General features: G+C 48.9%; 1 protein-coding gene across 1 annotated transcript in view; it reads right to left on the reverse strand.

Annotated features, from left to right (window-relative positions):
* ADAMTS6 (ADAM metallopeptidase with thrombospondin type 1 motif 6) overlaps positions 1-14,042 on the reverse strand; it is a 1,840,341-nt gene that overhangs the window by 954,489 nt on the left and 871,810 nt on the right. The gene's annotated exons all lie outside the window — the stretch shown is intronic.

The following is a 14,042-nucleotide window of genomic DNA, read 5'->3' on the forward strand; positions in this document are numbered from 1 at the left end:
TGTTGTTGGTTCTGATGAGAACTGACAAACCTGTCATCTTGGATAGGAAGGATTTGAGCACTAGCGAAATGGCTTTTAGCTCCAGAATGTTGATATGGAGTGCTGCTTGGTGGTTGCTCAATTTTCCTCTGACCATCAAGTCCTGGAGACGAGCGCCCCAACCCTCGAGAGACGCATCCATGGTTATCACATATTCTGGGATGTGTGTCAGAAATGAGAGGCCCTTGGATATGTTGGGTCCGTGCGACCACCATCACATGGATGTCTCATTTTAGGTGTGATCCGAATGGCATTGTTGAAAAAGCTGTTGATTTGTAACCACTGGTAGTCCAACTCCTCTTGGAGTGGTCTCATAAGGAGATGACAATTTGGTATGAGTGGAATGCATGAGGAGAGCATCCCTCGAAAAGACCTGTAGAGATGGACAGAAGCATACTTTCCTTTGATGAGGCGTTGTGCTAGGTTGTGAATTTTTTTCAAATCTCTCATGGGAGACAAAGGCTTTTGCTTGCATTGCATCCATTATTGCTCCCAAAAAGGTGAAGGTAGTTATAGGAGTTAATTGTGACTTTTGGTGGTTGAGTGACAGGCCTGAGGAGAGGAAAAGAGATTGACATGTTGTTGTATGTCTTGCTGCTTGTTGTGATGTGGTTGCCTTTATTAGCCATTTGTCCAAGTACGGAAATACTTTGTCTCACATTTGTCTGAGATATAGAGCCCCTAAAGCTAGTACCTGGGTGAATAGTCAGGGTGCTGATCATAGGCCAAATGGTAAGACGTTGAATTGGTAGTGAGCGCCGGCTACATTAAAGCGCAATAATTCTTTCCTCTGGTGGGATGTCTATCCGCTGCAGATGGTAGTTGTCTGTAGGATTGCTGGTGTTGCTGTACAGTTGTATGGTGATACTGTCTGAACACATTTGGCGGTCGTACAGCCCTAGAATTGCCAAGGAGTTTGCAGCACAGTAGTAGCCACCATTGTAGAGAAGCTTTTGTCTACACTGTCTAGGCATCTTCCATCTCTATCTGGAGGAGCTGAAAGGGGTGAGGATGGATTTCTTGCCTGACGTTCGGCCACCTGCGATATAACAGAATTTTGCTTTGGTTGGCCGATGAGGCAGACAGGAAATTTATCAGGCGCTCTGTACTTTTTATCCAGTTTAGGGAGTACCACTGGGATTTAAGCTGGAGTTTTCATGACCTTAAGGCCTTCTTCCCATGTGAAGTCTACAATGGGTATAGCACAAACTGCTTTCTTAGTTTGTTCCTTAAAGTCATATAGAAAGCAGACCGATTGTTTTGTGACCATATGGACTTTACATTTTTAGCAGCTCTTTCCATAACAGAATGAAATCCACCTATGTATTTCGGTGGTGAATCTATTGGAGGTGGAGTAGTAGGGGACGGTGTCTGTATATGGTAATCGTCCCATTCATTGGGAAGTGAAGTGGTGTCATCAAGCTCCCCTTCTTCTCTATCTTCATCCATGGATGGATGATCTTCCACTGGAGACTGAGGAAGTGGCACAAGCAAAGGTGGTAACTACTCTGATGATGATTGCAGAAGTGGGGATGGATTTCTGGGAGAGAGTCCAAGAGGAGGCAGTCTCTGAAGAGGTGTTTGTGGTTTGGGCATGGCAGATTCTGATAGGGAAAATCGGTGGTAATAGTCCTGTAACAGGTACTGTAAGTGAGTGACCAGTGACCCCGGCATTTGTACCGCAGGTTTCTGCTGTTCTGCTTGTCGTATATAGTGAGGTTGGTGCATATATTGATGCGGTGTATATTGTTGGTCATAGTAATGGTGGTTATCGTTATCCTCTTCCTGGCATTTAATGTGCAGGTCAGAGGGGCTACGCACCCCTCCAAACATTCCATCCTTGTCTGAATATTCCTCCTCATTCTCCTCATTGTCTAAGAGGTTCTCAGGAGGGATAGGTCACACCTTACTGTGTGAGGTATGTGGAGGTAAGTGTCTCTTGTGATGAGCTGCATTTTACAGTTATCAAAGGCAAAGACATGAAAAAGGGTGTTTTTGATGGTAATTGTGCTGATGGCAGTAAAATTGGTATTGTTGATTGGTCTGTGAATTTCTGTGGTGCTGACATCAACGATGGTTCCGTCGACAGTGGTGCCAGCATTGGTGGATTCAACGTCAATAGCAGTGCTGTCGACAGTCAGGCCATTGACAGATCCATAGATGAGAGGTGCGCTGTCGACAATGGGAACTTGGACATTGCTAACGTTGACGGCGTCGATATGGACATCACTGATGTTGACTGCGCCGACAACGATGTGCCTGAGGAAGATCGGGACTGATGCGTCGACGGGCCATTTTTTGAGGTCTTTGTCAATGGTTTCTTTGTTTGTAGCATTGTTGCTGGTAAGGGTTTAATATTTATAGAAGTGATGCTTGTCGACCCTAATGGAGACGATAACAGTAATAGTGGTGACGTTGATGAAGTGAAAGTCGACGTCGTGTCATAGCAGTGATGATGAAAACTGCTGCCGATAAGGGGTTAATCGATGATCTCATAGCCGAGAAGGAACTTTTTGCCATTTAAGGAGACAAAATGGCTTTTTCTGCCTCAGGAAGAGTTCTAGAAGGTTTTTAGACATGAGCAGTTAAGGCAGCAGGCGTGAAGGGTTGTGAAGTACCCTTTTGTGAGGTCGATAACGCTTAGACATTGTAGATTGGTCTTCTGCCTCAGAACTTGACCAATGGAATCTTTTAGCCGCCTTATGTGAATTTGTAGAAAAACTCTCTGCAGATCTCTCTCTCCTTTTAGAGGCCACAGTCTTTCAAGAAGAGTCACTCTCTTCGTACAATAGAGGGCATTCCTTAGCTTTTATCTTCTGTAGCCATAGCAGAAGTCTAGCCTTTCTATCCCGCACAGTCTTGTGAGTGCAGCAAATTTGACAATCTCTCACCTGATGTTTAGGGTGAAGGAAATAGATGCAGTTTTGTGTGGGTCATCTGAGTGAAGTCTTATTTTCCCACAGGAGCCGCATGGTCCAATAACATCTATATTTGGAAGGTAGATATGCCTGTATGAAACAATCGCCAAAGTCTTTTAAGGTTTCCGAATTACAGAGACTAAGGTCTTGCTCATGGAGTCATGGAGATTAACATGCTGCCAAACTTTATATTAAAACTCGACTGGAGGCCTTCACAGATTTCAATTTACTGTTATCTAGTAGAACGTCTGCAAACCTTCAAGGGAGCTTCAAGCATCTCTCACTGACTCAGTGCACCCTCTACTACCCATTCTCCTACAGTGAGTACCTTAAAGACATTCCTGGACACTTGCGTTTTGCTGGGTGTTCCCTGACCCTCAACCTCCTAAGTCATTAAGTTCCAATGTCTTAGACTGAACCATTTTTATACTATGTCCTTTTTGTAAGCATCATCTTGAAACTTAAGCCTCCATTTTCACTCATTGTATGTAGAGGAATACGAAACCCACATGATAAGACCACACTATATTAAACACCTACGAATAAATAAAAGGAATTTTTTTTAAAATGAGAGAGAAATAACAGTTTTAGCATTAATCCCACTTGTGAAAAAAGTATACGGGAATTTCAAATGCCTTACAACTTAGTCATGAAGTGCACACATTTGATGCGTGTTGCACATTCAAGATCCACGAAAAATAGAATGGGACACATGCATAATACTATTTTAAACAATTGAATTCAAAACATAAACCTCGAATAAAAGAAAGCCATACGGTGGAATCAAAATATTAAAAGATCAAAAAATATCATCAATATTTAGTTGTGTATCACAAAGCAGTCACTGGATAACTATCATCCATATTTTGTTGTCTATCACAAAGCTGTCACTGGAGCTAAAGAAAGCAGAATGAGAATCCAAAACCTAACTGAATAAGTCCCCATTGTACTTATGACGTAATCTGATATGAGACTCGTACAGATCACATGCAGTAACTAGCGTCTTCTGTGATAAAGTTGCAACTATAAAACCAAACATATTGGTGACTGACAGGCCAGTTGGTTATTCAGTTTTGTCGACCCTATCATGGCACCCAACTTCACAGATTGTGCTCTATGTTGTCACATACAAGGACAACTGAGACTTTGTGGGTACTGGTGGCCTTTTCAGATCTTTTTGTTGGGAGCATAATAGGCATTAGAAATACCTTACCATTAAAAGGCTCTTCTGCTTAGTCCTTGAACCCAACCATCACCAATTAAAAAACACATTTGGGGGGGCGTGGCTAAGCATCGAGTCAAGATGGCCGTGTAAAGCTTAGCACCGCATCCTGCCCTTTCCCCACGTTTATCCTGCACATTGATTCGGTCTGTCTAACTGCAGTCCCGCATGTCGGAACGGTAGCAGTTGTAAACCCACCCACCCCGGCTCGCCTCCGACGACGGAGACCAGAGATACGGGCTTCGGAGAGGTGCGGCCTAAACACCAGGCACAAGCAGGGGGCCCACAGTACTGAGGAAGGCCGGGGACGAGGCCCGGACGGACGGCCGACTTCGCGTGGTGGCGCCGTGCCCAGGGAGCGCCACCACAGACAGAAGAGGATTGCTTCCCGATTGGTGACTGGGGCTCGATCGACCCAGCGGCAGGCAACGACCCGCTGCATGGGCCCGGTGAGGCAGGGGGGGACCTGCGGTTCGCGCCAGACTCGCGTACGAAGCTAACAATTTGCAAATGGCGGCGCCTCGCCTCTGAGCCCTGTTGTGCCCTGACCGGCTCCCCCCATTAATACCTATAAACCTCGCCAGCCGGGTGTGGCCCCCCGGGGCCCTTCTGATACGCTGGTGCTGTACCTTGCTGTTTCCTCGAAATTTTAGGGGGTGCAGGGGCGGGGCAGTTGGCCTCCTACATCGCAACTGGAGACAGGTGAGAGTCCACCACCGGAGGGGAGGAAGGGTTCCTCCCGGGCTGGCGTGGAGGGCCCGCAGCTTGGCACGAGAGACATCACAGGCATAAGGGCCCGACATGACCGGGGCAGTTCCTGGCGCCATCGTCGCCTCTACGAGTGTCGCTAGAGCAGACATCCCCCCAGCAGGGGACAGTCCTGGACTGGGCTCCTCCAATATCCGCACTTGCACATTGGCAACCTTATCAACCGACAACCTTAAGTGTGCAGTGGGAGGCGGTGTAGCTGCTCGCCGAGTGCCCTTAGATTGACTGGGAGTGGCCAATTCGTTGCAAAATGGACCGCAATAAAGGCACTGGGGCCCGAGGGTTGAGGACGACGCAAACCAACAAACTGGATCATTACACCATCTCCAAAGACGTGCAACAGAACCGGTTGTCCAGAGATGCCGCCCAAGGGGGCTTGGGTGACAAGGAACAGGAGCTATCCCTGAAGGATGTTATGGAAGCCATTACCGGTGTCAAGACCTCACTGGAGCACAAGATGGGCACAACGGCGATTAACATGAACCTTATCAGGGCTGACCTGGCGAAACTTAATGAGAAAGTCAAGCAAGTAGAAATCACTACCACTAGTCTTGTTGGTGATGTCACGCAGCTTCAGGGGGAAATCTGCGAGCTCCAAGACTTTCGCAAGCTTACGGACCTCAAGCTGGACGACTATGAAGGCCGCCTGCGACGCAACAACCTACGCATCCTGGGTGTTCAGGAAAAATCGGAGGGGCAATCTCCAGATCTCTTTGTTGAGGACCTTATTCTTAAACACCTGCAGCCCAAGGGCCTCAGCAAATTCTTTGTCATCGAACGTGCCCACAGGGTCGCGGGCAGCCGTCCCAAACCAGGCGCTCCCCCCGCGTCCCATGCTGGCCAGGGTCTTGAACTACCGTGACAGAGACGTTGTCCTCCAGAACTCTAGGATGGGGGCACCCCTCCGGTACGAAAACGCAGAAATTTCCTTTTTCCCGGACTTCACGCAGAGGGTAGAACGGCAGAGGAGGTTGTTCCTATCAGTAAAACGTGACCTCAGAGAGCAAGGTCTGAAATACTCGATGTTGTTCGCAGCGCGTCTTCGGGTGGAAGCGGAGGGGAGAGCGTGGTTCTTCGAACATCCTGAACAGTGGCAGAATGGATTGAACGCCGTGAAACGAAGAGCCCAAACGGTCACGGTGGCAGAGAGAGTGCAGACCACTGACCTGCCTGAGATGGAGACCTGGTTGGCAGCGGACTTTGAACTGAGTAACTGGGGTCTGGAGTGGGGTGGGCCTGGGAGGGGGTGTTTCTTGCTTCGTATGGTTGGGATCACAGACTCATTTGGACCTGAGGTGTTCACTGAAGCCGTGTGCGGAACGCAAGGCTGCGCCGGCCTCCAACGCTTGGTGCGAGCAGCTTTCGGATTTCTCTATTGACAAAATACAGGCCATTCAGGATAGCTTTGGTCCAGAAAACCCGGGGTTGGTGGAACACTCGCCCTGGTCAGCCGGTGCGCTAGACGCTGCCCATGCTTCTCTGAAACTGTTTACAACTATTCCTCTGCTGGACCCTCTGGCCATTCTCAAATTGCTTAAATCTGGGTCCCCAGCAGATCCTTGTCTGGCTAGGCAGTTGGCAGCGGTGGCGAAGGTAGTCAACCCCGAAGTAAATCATATCATCAATTTGTCTTTGAAATCCGCCACTGTGCCCAAAGTATGGAAACAGGCTAAATAACTCCCCCTGCTCAAAAAACCCTCCTCTAACCCCGACATTTTGGCTAACTATCGACCTATCTCACTCCTTCCAGCAGTGGCTAAGGTATGCGAGAAGGCAGTATACAAACAACTGTCAGCGTTTGGTGAAATGTCTGGTGCCCTACAAACCGGCTCAATCCGGTTTCAGGGCCTTGTACAGTACAGAGACTGCTCTGGTTGAGATGTCGGAGGCAATTAGGGAATGCCGTGACTCTGGCGGCAGAGCGGCCCTGGTTTTACTGGACCTCTCTGCCGCATTTGATACGGTGCCCCACCGTAATCTACTCGCCCGTCTGTCCGACATTGGAATTTCTGGCCAGGTGTGGAACTGGATTGAATCCTTTTTGGCTAACAGAACTCAGCAAGTGTGTCTGTCGCCTTTTTCATCAACCCCTAGAAATATCACTACGGGTGTTCCACAGGGCTCAACATTGGGCCCATTACTTTTCAATGTTTATGTGACACCATTGATTTATTTGGCGGAAGGGCTAGGCGCTAAAATCATAGCCTATGCCGACGATACCCAGCTGCTCTTCACCTGGAGAAAAGATGAGGTATCTCTTGACGCCGCAAAAAACTGCCTCACAGAGGTTTTTAAATGGTTAGCGCAGGCACAACTCAAATGTAACGAGGATAAGACTGAGGTTCTCCTTTACGGGCCTTTCCCGCAGAACTTTAGGGACGACCTGTGGCCCGAGGGATTCCCTATGCCAAAAACCATGGGTAGCCCAGCAAAAATTCTGGGGACATGGTTTGGCGAGGACCTTAGATTCCCTACTCAGATTAACAAATTAGCGGGGTGTGCTTTGGCACTCTGAAACTCCTTAAGAATTTCTTGCCGCTACTACCGAAAGCAGCAAAAGAAATAGTGACCCCCGCTCTTATCCTCTCGCGGCTGGATTATGCTAATTCTCTTTATATTGGCCTTCCGTGTTACCAGCTAAACAAGCTTCAGTTCATTCAGAATGCTGCTGCCAGAATGCTATTGGGTATTCCAGGCAGATCCAGTATTAAGCATTCTCTGCGGGATTTGCACTGGCTCCTGGTTGACCAACGCATTCTGTTCAAGACATTGACTATTGCCCATTCTGCTGTCTACAAAACTGGACCTTTATACCTCAGGAAGCGCTTTAAGTTCTATGTCCCATCGAGACAATTGAGGTCCGGGGGACAATGCCTGGCGGCTGTTCCTCGCTACCGCCTCACCGGAATGGGAGGTTGCTCCCTCTCTGTAAAGGCAGCTTTGGCCTGAAACAGCCTGCCTTTTGAGCTCAGGAACATCCACGACCTTAGGGTGTTCAAAAAGCAGTTACAAACATGGCTTTTTTAGGTCTCCAGTCGCGTCTTTCCTTTTCGCACTCCCCTGCCCAGGTTTTCGCGCCGGGACACTTCCGAGTAGCCGCGTGCATTATAAATGCTGGTTAACATAACATAACTTTCGTAGGGATGTACATTTGATCTGGTTGGGGATAGGGAGGTGGAGCGCTTTAATTTCCCCCCCTTTTTCCTTTTTCTATCTTGAACTTGTTGTAGGGGCAACAGGCACTCTGCAAGTTGTCGATGGGCAGTTCTAGTCCCAGAGTGCAGGGCAGCAGGGTGGGGCGTTGTTGGCGGGGGGGTGTTTTGTTGTGTTTTTGTGGCATTCATTGCATCAGCGACTTCTGTTGCAATACAAATAGGGGAAGTAGAAACATGTACTGCCCTTTCCGTAAAGGAAATGAAGAAATCTCTTAATTTACTATGGCTGCAAGCTGGAACGTCAATGGGTTGGGGGATAAGATAAAACGTAGTGTGGTCCTCCAATACATAAAGCGTCAGGGCCCTGAATTTATCCTTCTTCAGGAAACTCATCTCATTGGTAATGCAAGTTGGCCCATGCGGGATTCACCTCGGGCTCCCGAGGGGTAGGTATTATGATGAAGAAATCCTTCCCCTCGTAGTACAGGTGGCCTGGACAGACGACAGGGGGCGATATATTGGGGTCTCGGGCACATGGGAGGGACACCCAATTACACTTTTGTCGGTCTATGTACCCCCGGGCCTCCAAGCCGTCACCTTTAGGGACCTAGGAACAATATTGTTAGACATTCCAGAGGGTCTGCTACTATTAGGAGGGGACTTAAATTCAGTTGTCTCTGGTACACTAGATCGTCATCTCCTCGTGAGGTTGCCGCTCCTCTGGTTGGCTTTCTGAATTCCTAAAGACTATGGGGCTGGTGGACAGTCGGCGGGCCTATCACCCGAACACACTGCAACACACTTTCCAATCCGGGGCGCATGGGAGTTTATCCCGTATTGATTATATTTTGATCCCCACAGCCCAAATTGCCCACGTTCGGGAGATTAAACATCTCGCTAGAGGCATCTCTGATCATTCGCCAGTCTGGCTTCACGTGGTTCTTACTTATAAACAGGCGGGGCGGGTGGCCCCCATTAATCCGTGGTACTTTCGGGATCCCAAGATTCGTAAGGAACTCCTTGCAGCCATAGGACCACCGGAGGGAAATGGAGGCCGTAGAGACAGAGATCAGCCGGTTAGAATCCGACTTGGAATCAGATATCACACCCGACAAACTCCACCATCTCAAACTCAAACAGCAGGAATATAGGGCATTGGTGACTGACCAGGTTAAAGCCCTTGGGAGAGCAGCGCAGGGACGGTTGTATGAGGTGGGGGACAAGGCCGGGAAACTTTTAGCGTGGTTGGATAAGAAGAAATGGGCAAGCCGACTGGTGCCCAAGCTCCATGGGCAAGGGGGCAGGCCCCTTGCGGATCCTCAAGACATTGTGGACCTGTTTGCGGCCCATTTTGATACTGTCTACTCTTCAGTCGCTCCCTACTCTAAAGTGGACTCCCATCACATGTTAGCTGATATAACACTGCCCAAGCTGTCAGTGGACGACCATGACTTCCTGGATAGCAATATATCCAACGACAAAATAGCAACAGCAATCAGATCCCTCACTTCGGGCAAGGCGTCTGGCCCTAATGGATTGCCGATAGAACTCTACAAACTTAAACCAGATAGATTGGCCCTGTATCTTAGGAATATGTACGAGGAATCCAGGGACAAGGGACTCCTGCCTGTAGACCAGAGGACAGCCACCATTATCACAATTCATAAGGAGGGGAAACCCAAAACTGATTGTGGATCATACAGGCCGATTTCCCTTTTGAATGCAGAGCCCAAAATTCTGGCTAACCTCTTGGCCAACCGGCTGATAACAGTGATCGAGACCCTAGTTCATCCAGACCAACCTGGTCTTATTACACATCCTAACACTGCGCTCAACTTGTGCAGGATACATGGCGTGTTGGGCAGGGCGGCCTCTATCCTGGAACCGGCTATTATAGTCTCCCTAGATGCCGCCATGGCATTTGACACCATTGAATGGCCGTATCTATGGGTGGTGTTGGAGAAGATGGGATTTGGCCCGAAATATATCCAATGGGTGCAACTATTATATACTAAACCTCTAGCCCAAGTAGTAGTCAATAACAAAAAATCAGCCACATTTGAGTTGGGTCGAGGGACCCGACAGGGATGTCCACTGTCTCCCCTCCTGTATGCCCTGGCGTTGGAGCCATTGGCAGCCTGGATACGCAGAGACCAGATGATTCGGGGCATGCGCTGGTCTCCGGAATGGGAAGACCGTATCTCCCTGTATGCGGATGATATCCTGCTTTATTTGAGCTATACAAGGCGGTCCTTGATTGTGGTCTTAGATATCCTCACGATCTTCGGCAGATTTTCCGGATACTCTATTAATTGGAGCAAATCCCTGTTGTTTGTGGTGGCAGGAGAGCCGCCGATCCCACCGCGGGGGTGTCCCATACTGATATGCACTGAGGGCTTTAAATATCTGGGAATCTTTCTTTCCCTGGACCCCTCCCTTCACTATACCCATAATCTACACCCCCCCTTGCTCAGGCTTCGGAAAGATATTACCAGATGGAAGTCTCTCCCGCTTTCCCTACTGGGAAAGGCGGCCCTTTTTAAAATGATGTCTTTGCCCCTGTTTTTATATGTCATGCAGAATTCTTTAGACCCGATACCCGCGTCCTATTTCAGGGAGGTAGAAGGCCTCCAGCGGGAACTGTTATGGAATGGCAAGCCGCGTATCGCTCTCAGTAAGCTTTCCTTGAATTGGTATGATGGGGGCATTAGCCTTTCCGACATTAAAATGTACTATTGGGTAGCACACTTGGCCTCCGTTAATCACTGCACCTACGCCCAACCTGGGGACCCGGGTTACAGAATGGGCAGATGGCTCCTCTCTGGGGGGAACTTCAATAGAGCCCTCTACTCTAAGCCAGGGCGCTTTGCACTCACGGGCCCCACCAAACACTCAGTACATGTCTGGCACACTGCCACTAAATGCCTTGGTTGGGAGCGCAGGCTTACGCTCGCAACACCATTATGGGACTCTGAACAGTTGGGTAGTTTGTGGAAAAGCAAAGGGTTTGACAAGTGGGATCTTATAGGCCTTTCACATATAGGGGATCTGTGGGACAAGTCAGATATTAAATCCTTTGCCACATTGCAACAACAATTCGATTTAGCCAACTCTGAATTCTTCCGTTACACACAGGTTAGGCACGCCTTGTGCACACATTTGCAACGTGGGACCACACCACCCGAATCTTCCCCGCTAGAAGATAGAGTGCTGGATGGTCACATCCCTGATAGAACCATTTCATTGATCTATAGAAAGCTGATGAACAACAGGCCAGACCCTTTTCAAGCCCTTCGAGAGAAATGGTCTAAAGATGGCATAGAGATGGACGATGAGGAATGGCAGGAGGCAGTTTCCTCGCCCAGAGTAGTGGCAATACCAGCTCGTCTCCGGCTTGTCCAACTCAAAATCCTCCACAGGGTTTATGTGACAGGACCCCAATTGGTACGTATGGGGAAAATTGATGGGGGGGGATTGCAGACGAGGATGTGGTCAGTTGGGTACCTTCATGCACATAATCTGTAAATGCGAGATTATTCAACCTTATTGGCGTACCATACACAATATTATTAACACTGTCCTGTCCGTGCGTCTCCATACGGAAGCCCGTAGGTGCTTATTAAATATCTGGGAGCCGACAGATCTGAATGACTACACGACACAATGGGTCACTTTGGGGCTCATGCTCGCCAAGCAAAATATTGCTCAGCGATGGGGAGCGCTACTCCCTCCTACGGTGGGTAATTGGGAGAATGACTTGGATTGGGCAATGTTTTGAGAAAAGACAGTGTATGTAGCCCGTGGTTGTCCTAAGAAGTGGACCCGCATTTGGGGCTTGTGGAATTCCTATTGGGGGATATATGTCACCAACCCCTTGCCTTTGAAAACGAAGATCCCCCTCACCCTAGACCTTCCAAGGGACCAGTGGCGGCTCCCCCATTGGGGCGTGGCCCCACTGCTTTCTCGCAGTGTGAGAAGGCAGAAACATAAATGGTAATAACTACCATTTTATGTTTCTGCCTTCTCGCACCGCGAGAAAGCAGAAGAGCCTGGTTGGGGGTGGGCGGTACTGCTCCAGGGTAGGGGGGGAATGGCTTGCCCACTGTTGTGTGTACTAACTGTTTGGTCGTCCCTGGGGCCGACCAAACAGTCAGTATGCACAACAGTGGGCAAGCCACTCCCCCCCTGTCCTGGAGCAGGACCGCTCACTCTCCCTTTTTAGGTCTCGCCTGAGCCAGCGCTTTAGCGCTGCTCTGGCGAGAGCTATAGAAAGCGGGATTTGGAAGTGCAAACTAGTGATTTTCAGGCCGCCAACTACAGTGCATGTGCGCTGGACGCGCGCACCATTTGTCAGCCTGCTGATCACTTTTGCGGTCGCTTTGATGTTCTCAGTGAGCCGTGCGGCCACTGAGAACATCAAAGCGGCCGCGAAAGTGCTCACCATATGCTAGCCTTCCCTGTGTTACTTTAGCACTCACCGCCCCCACCCCCCTACCATGTTACCCGTGTGGCTCACTTTCTCTTTCATGGCCGCGCGGCAATAATTTCACGGCCGCGCGGCCAATGCTTGTTTACTTTACCTCATTTCATTCCTTTTCATTCCCCGTCTGTCTTCTTTACTCCCCCTTTCGACCTGTATCTCTCTGTTTGGTTTCCTGCGCGTTCTTTGTTTCTCCAATTAAGTCATGTTTCCTGTTTTTAAATATTGTGTACATTCTGCATATTATTTAGCTCTACAGAATGGCAGATCGATATAACATGCCACACTGTCTGCTGTCCAGGTTAATGTAACACTGCTGCCCCTCTACAACATTCCCAAATCCCGAACTAACTCGCGGTTTAAAAATATTTATTGTGCTGTGGCGGCACCCTGTGGCCTTTCGGTGTAGGTGTTAAGTCGCCCTGGAATTGTTCCTCCTTACATACAGCTTTGCTTGTGACTGATGCCATGCGCCTCTGCTAAGTGCCCGCAGAAAATAAAACAAGCATTGGCATAGCCAATAGGTCTCGCTTTTGGGACCTTATAAGTATTTAGTTATGCAACTGTTGCATGGCTAAACACGTATAAGGTCCCAAAGGCGAGACCTATTGGCTATGCCAATGCTTGTTCTCTATGTAGACTGCAGCATGCAGCAGCCTACATAGAGAAAATGGCCCAGGTGGGGCGCGCTCCAATGCGCCTCACCAATTACAACGCTGCCATTGCAGCGTTGTAATTGGTGGAGCCTGGAAGCCTGGAGGGGAGGGAGGGAGACTGCCTTTGCTGATGACGAGAGCTGCAGGCAGTGAAAACGCAGGACGGCGGGAACAGGGACCCATCCAGAAGCAGGACGGTAAGTTTTATGTAATTTTTTTTTTATTAAACGAACCCTTCCCGCCTCCCCGCACCCCCCCTCCCGTGATTACCCCATTTCCACCCCCCGTACCCGCCCGTCATGCCGGCTGCGACTGCTTCCTTGTCAGCTCTCACCTATCTATACGATTGTTTCACATCTTCAGATACCGTGAGTCATCCCTGGTAAGTCGACTTCGCTGAAAGTGGAACCGCCTCACATGACACTGCCCTGGGCTCTCTAATCCAAACCTCGAGTCCCAGAGAAGTGCGACGTCCATGAAATACGGGTTTACTTAAGCCTGGGCAGTTATTGGCTCGTCATATGTAACGTTTTCCTTAATTTTTCGGTGGTGCGCCTTTCTCTGTTCTAGGAGTGATAGCCAACAACCCAGCCCCCTATAGAGTGCTGTACCGAACTGTAAGAGAGAGCAGGGAACAATGAGGAATGAAACAATGCTCGGATAATCTATTTATATTCACCGAAGGCGGCTGCAGAAATTGGGTAGTCATGAGAGTTTATGCGTTATTTCTTTCTACAAACTCCATCTTAAGCAAAATTGGCAGCAGGGAAAAGTTGAATAGTAAATTTATTCTGGCTTACCTAA

This window comes from Triturus cristatus, chromosome 2_1, assembly GCF_964204655.1.
Source record: "Triturus cristatus chromosome 2_1, aTriCri1.1, whole genome shotgun sequence".
Lineage (NCBI taxonomy): Eukaryota > Metazoa > Chordata > Amphibia > Caudata > Salamandridae > Triturus > Triturus cristatus.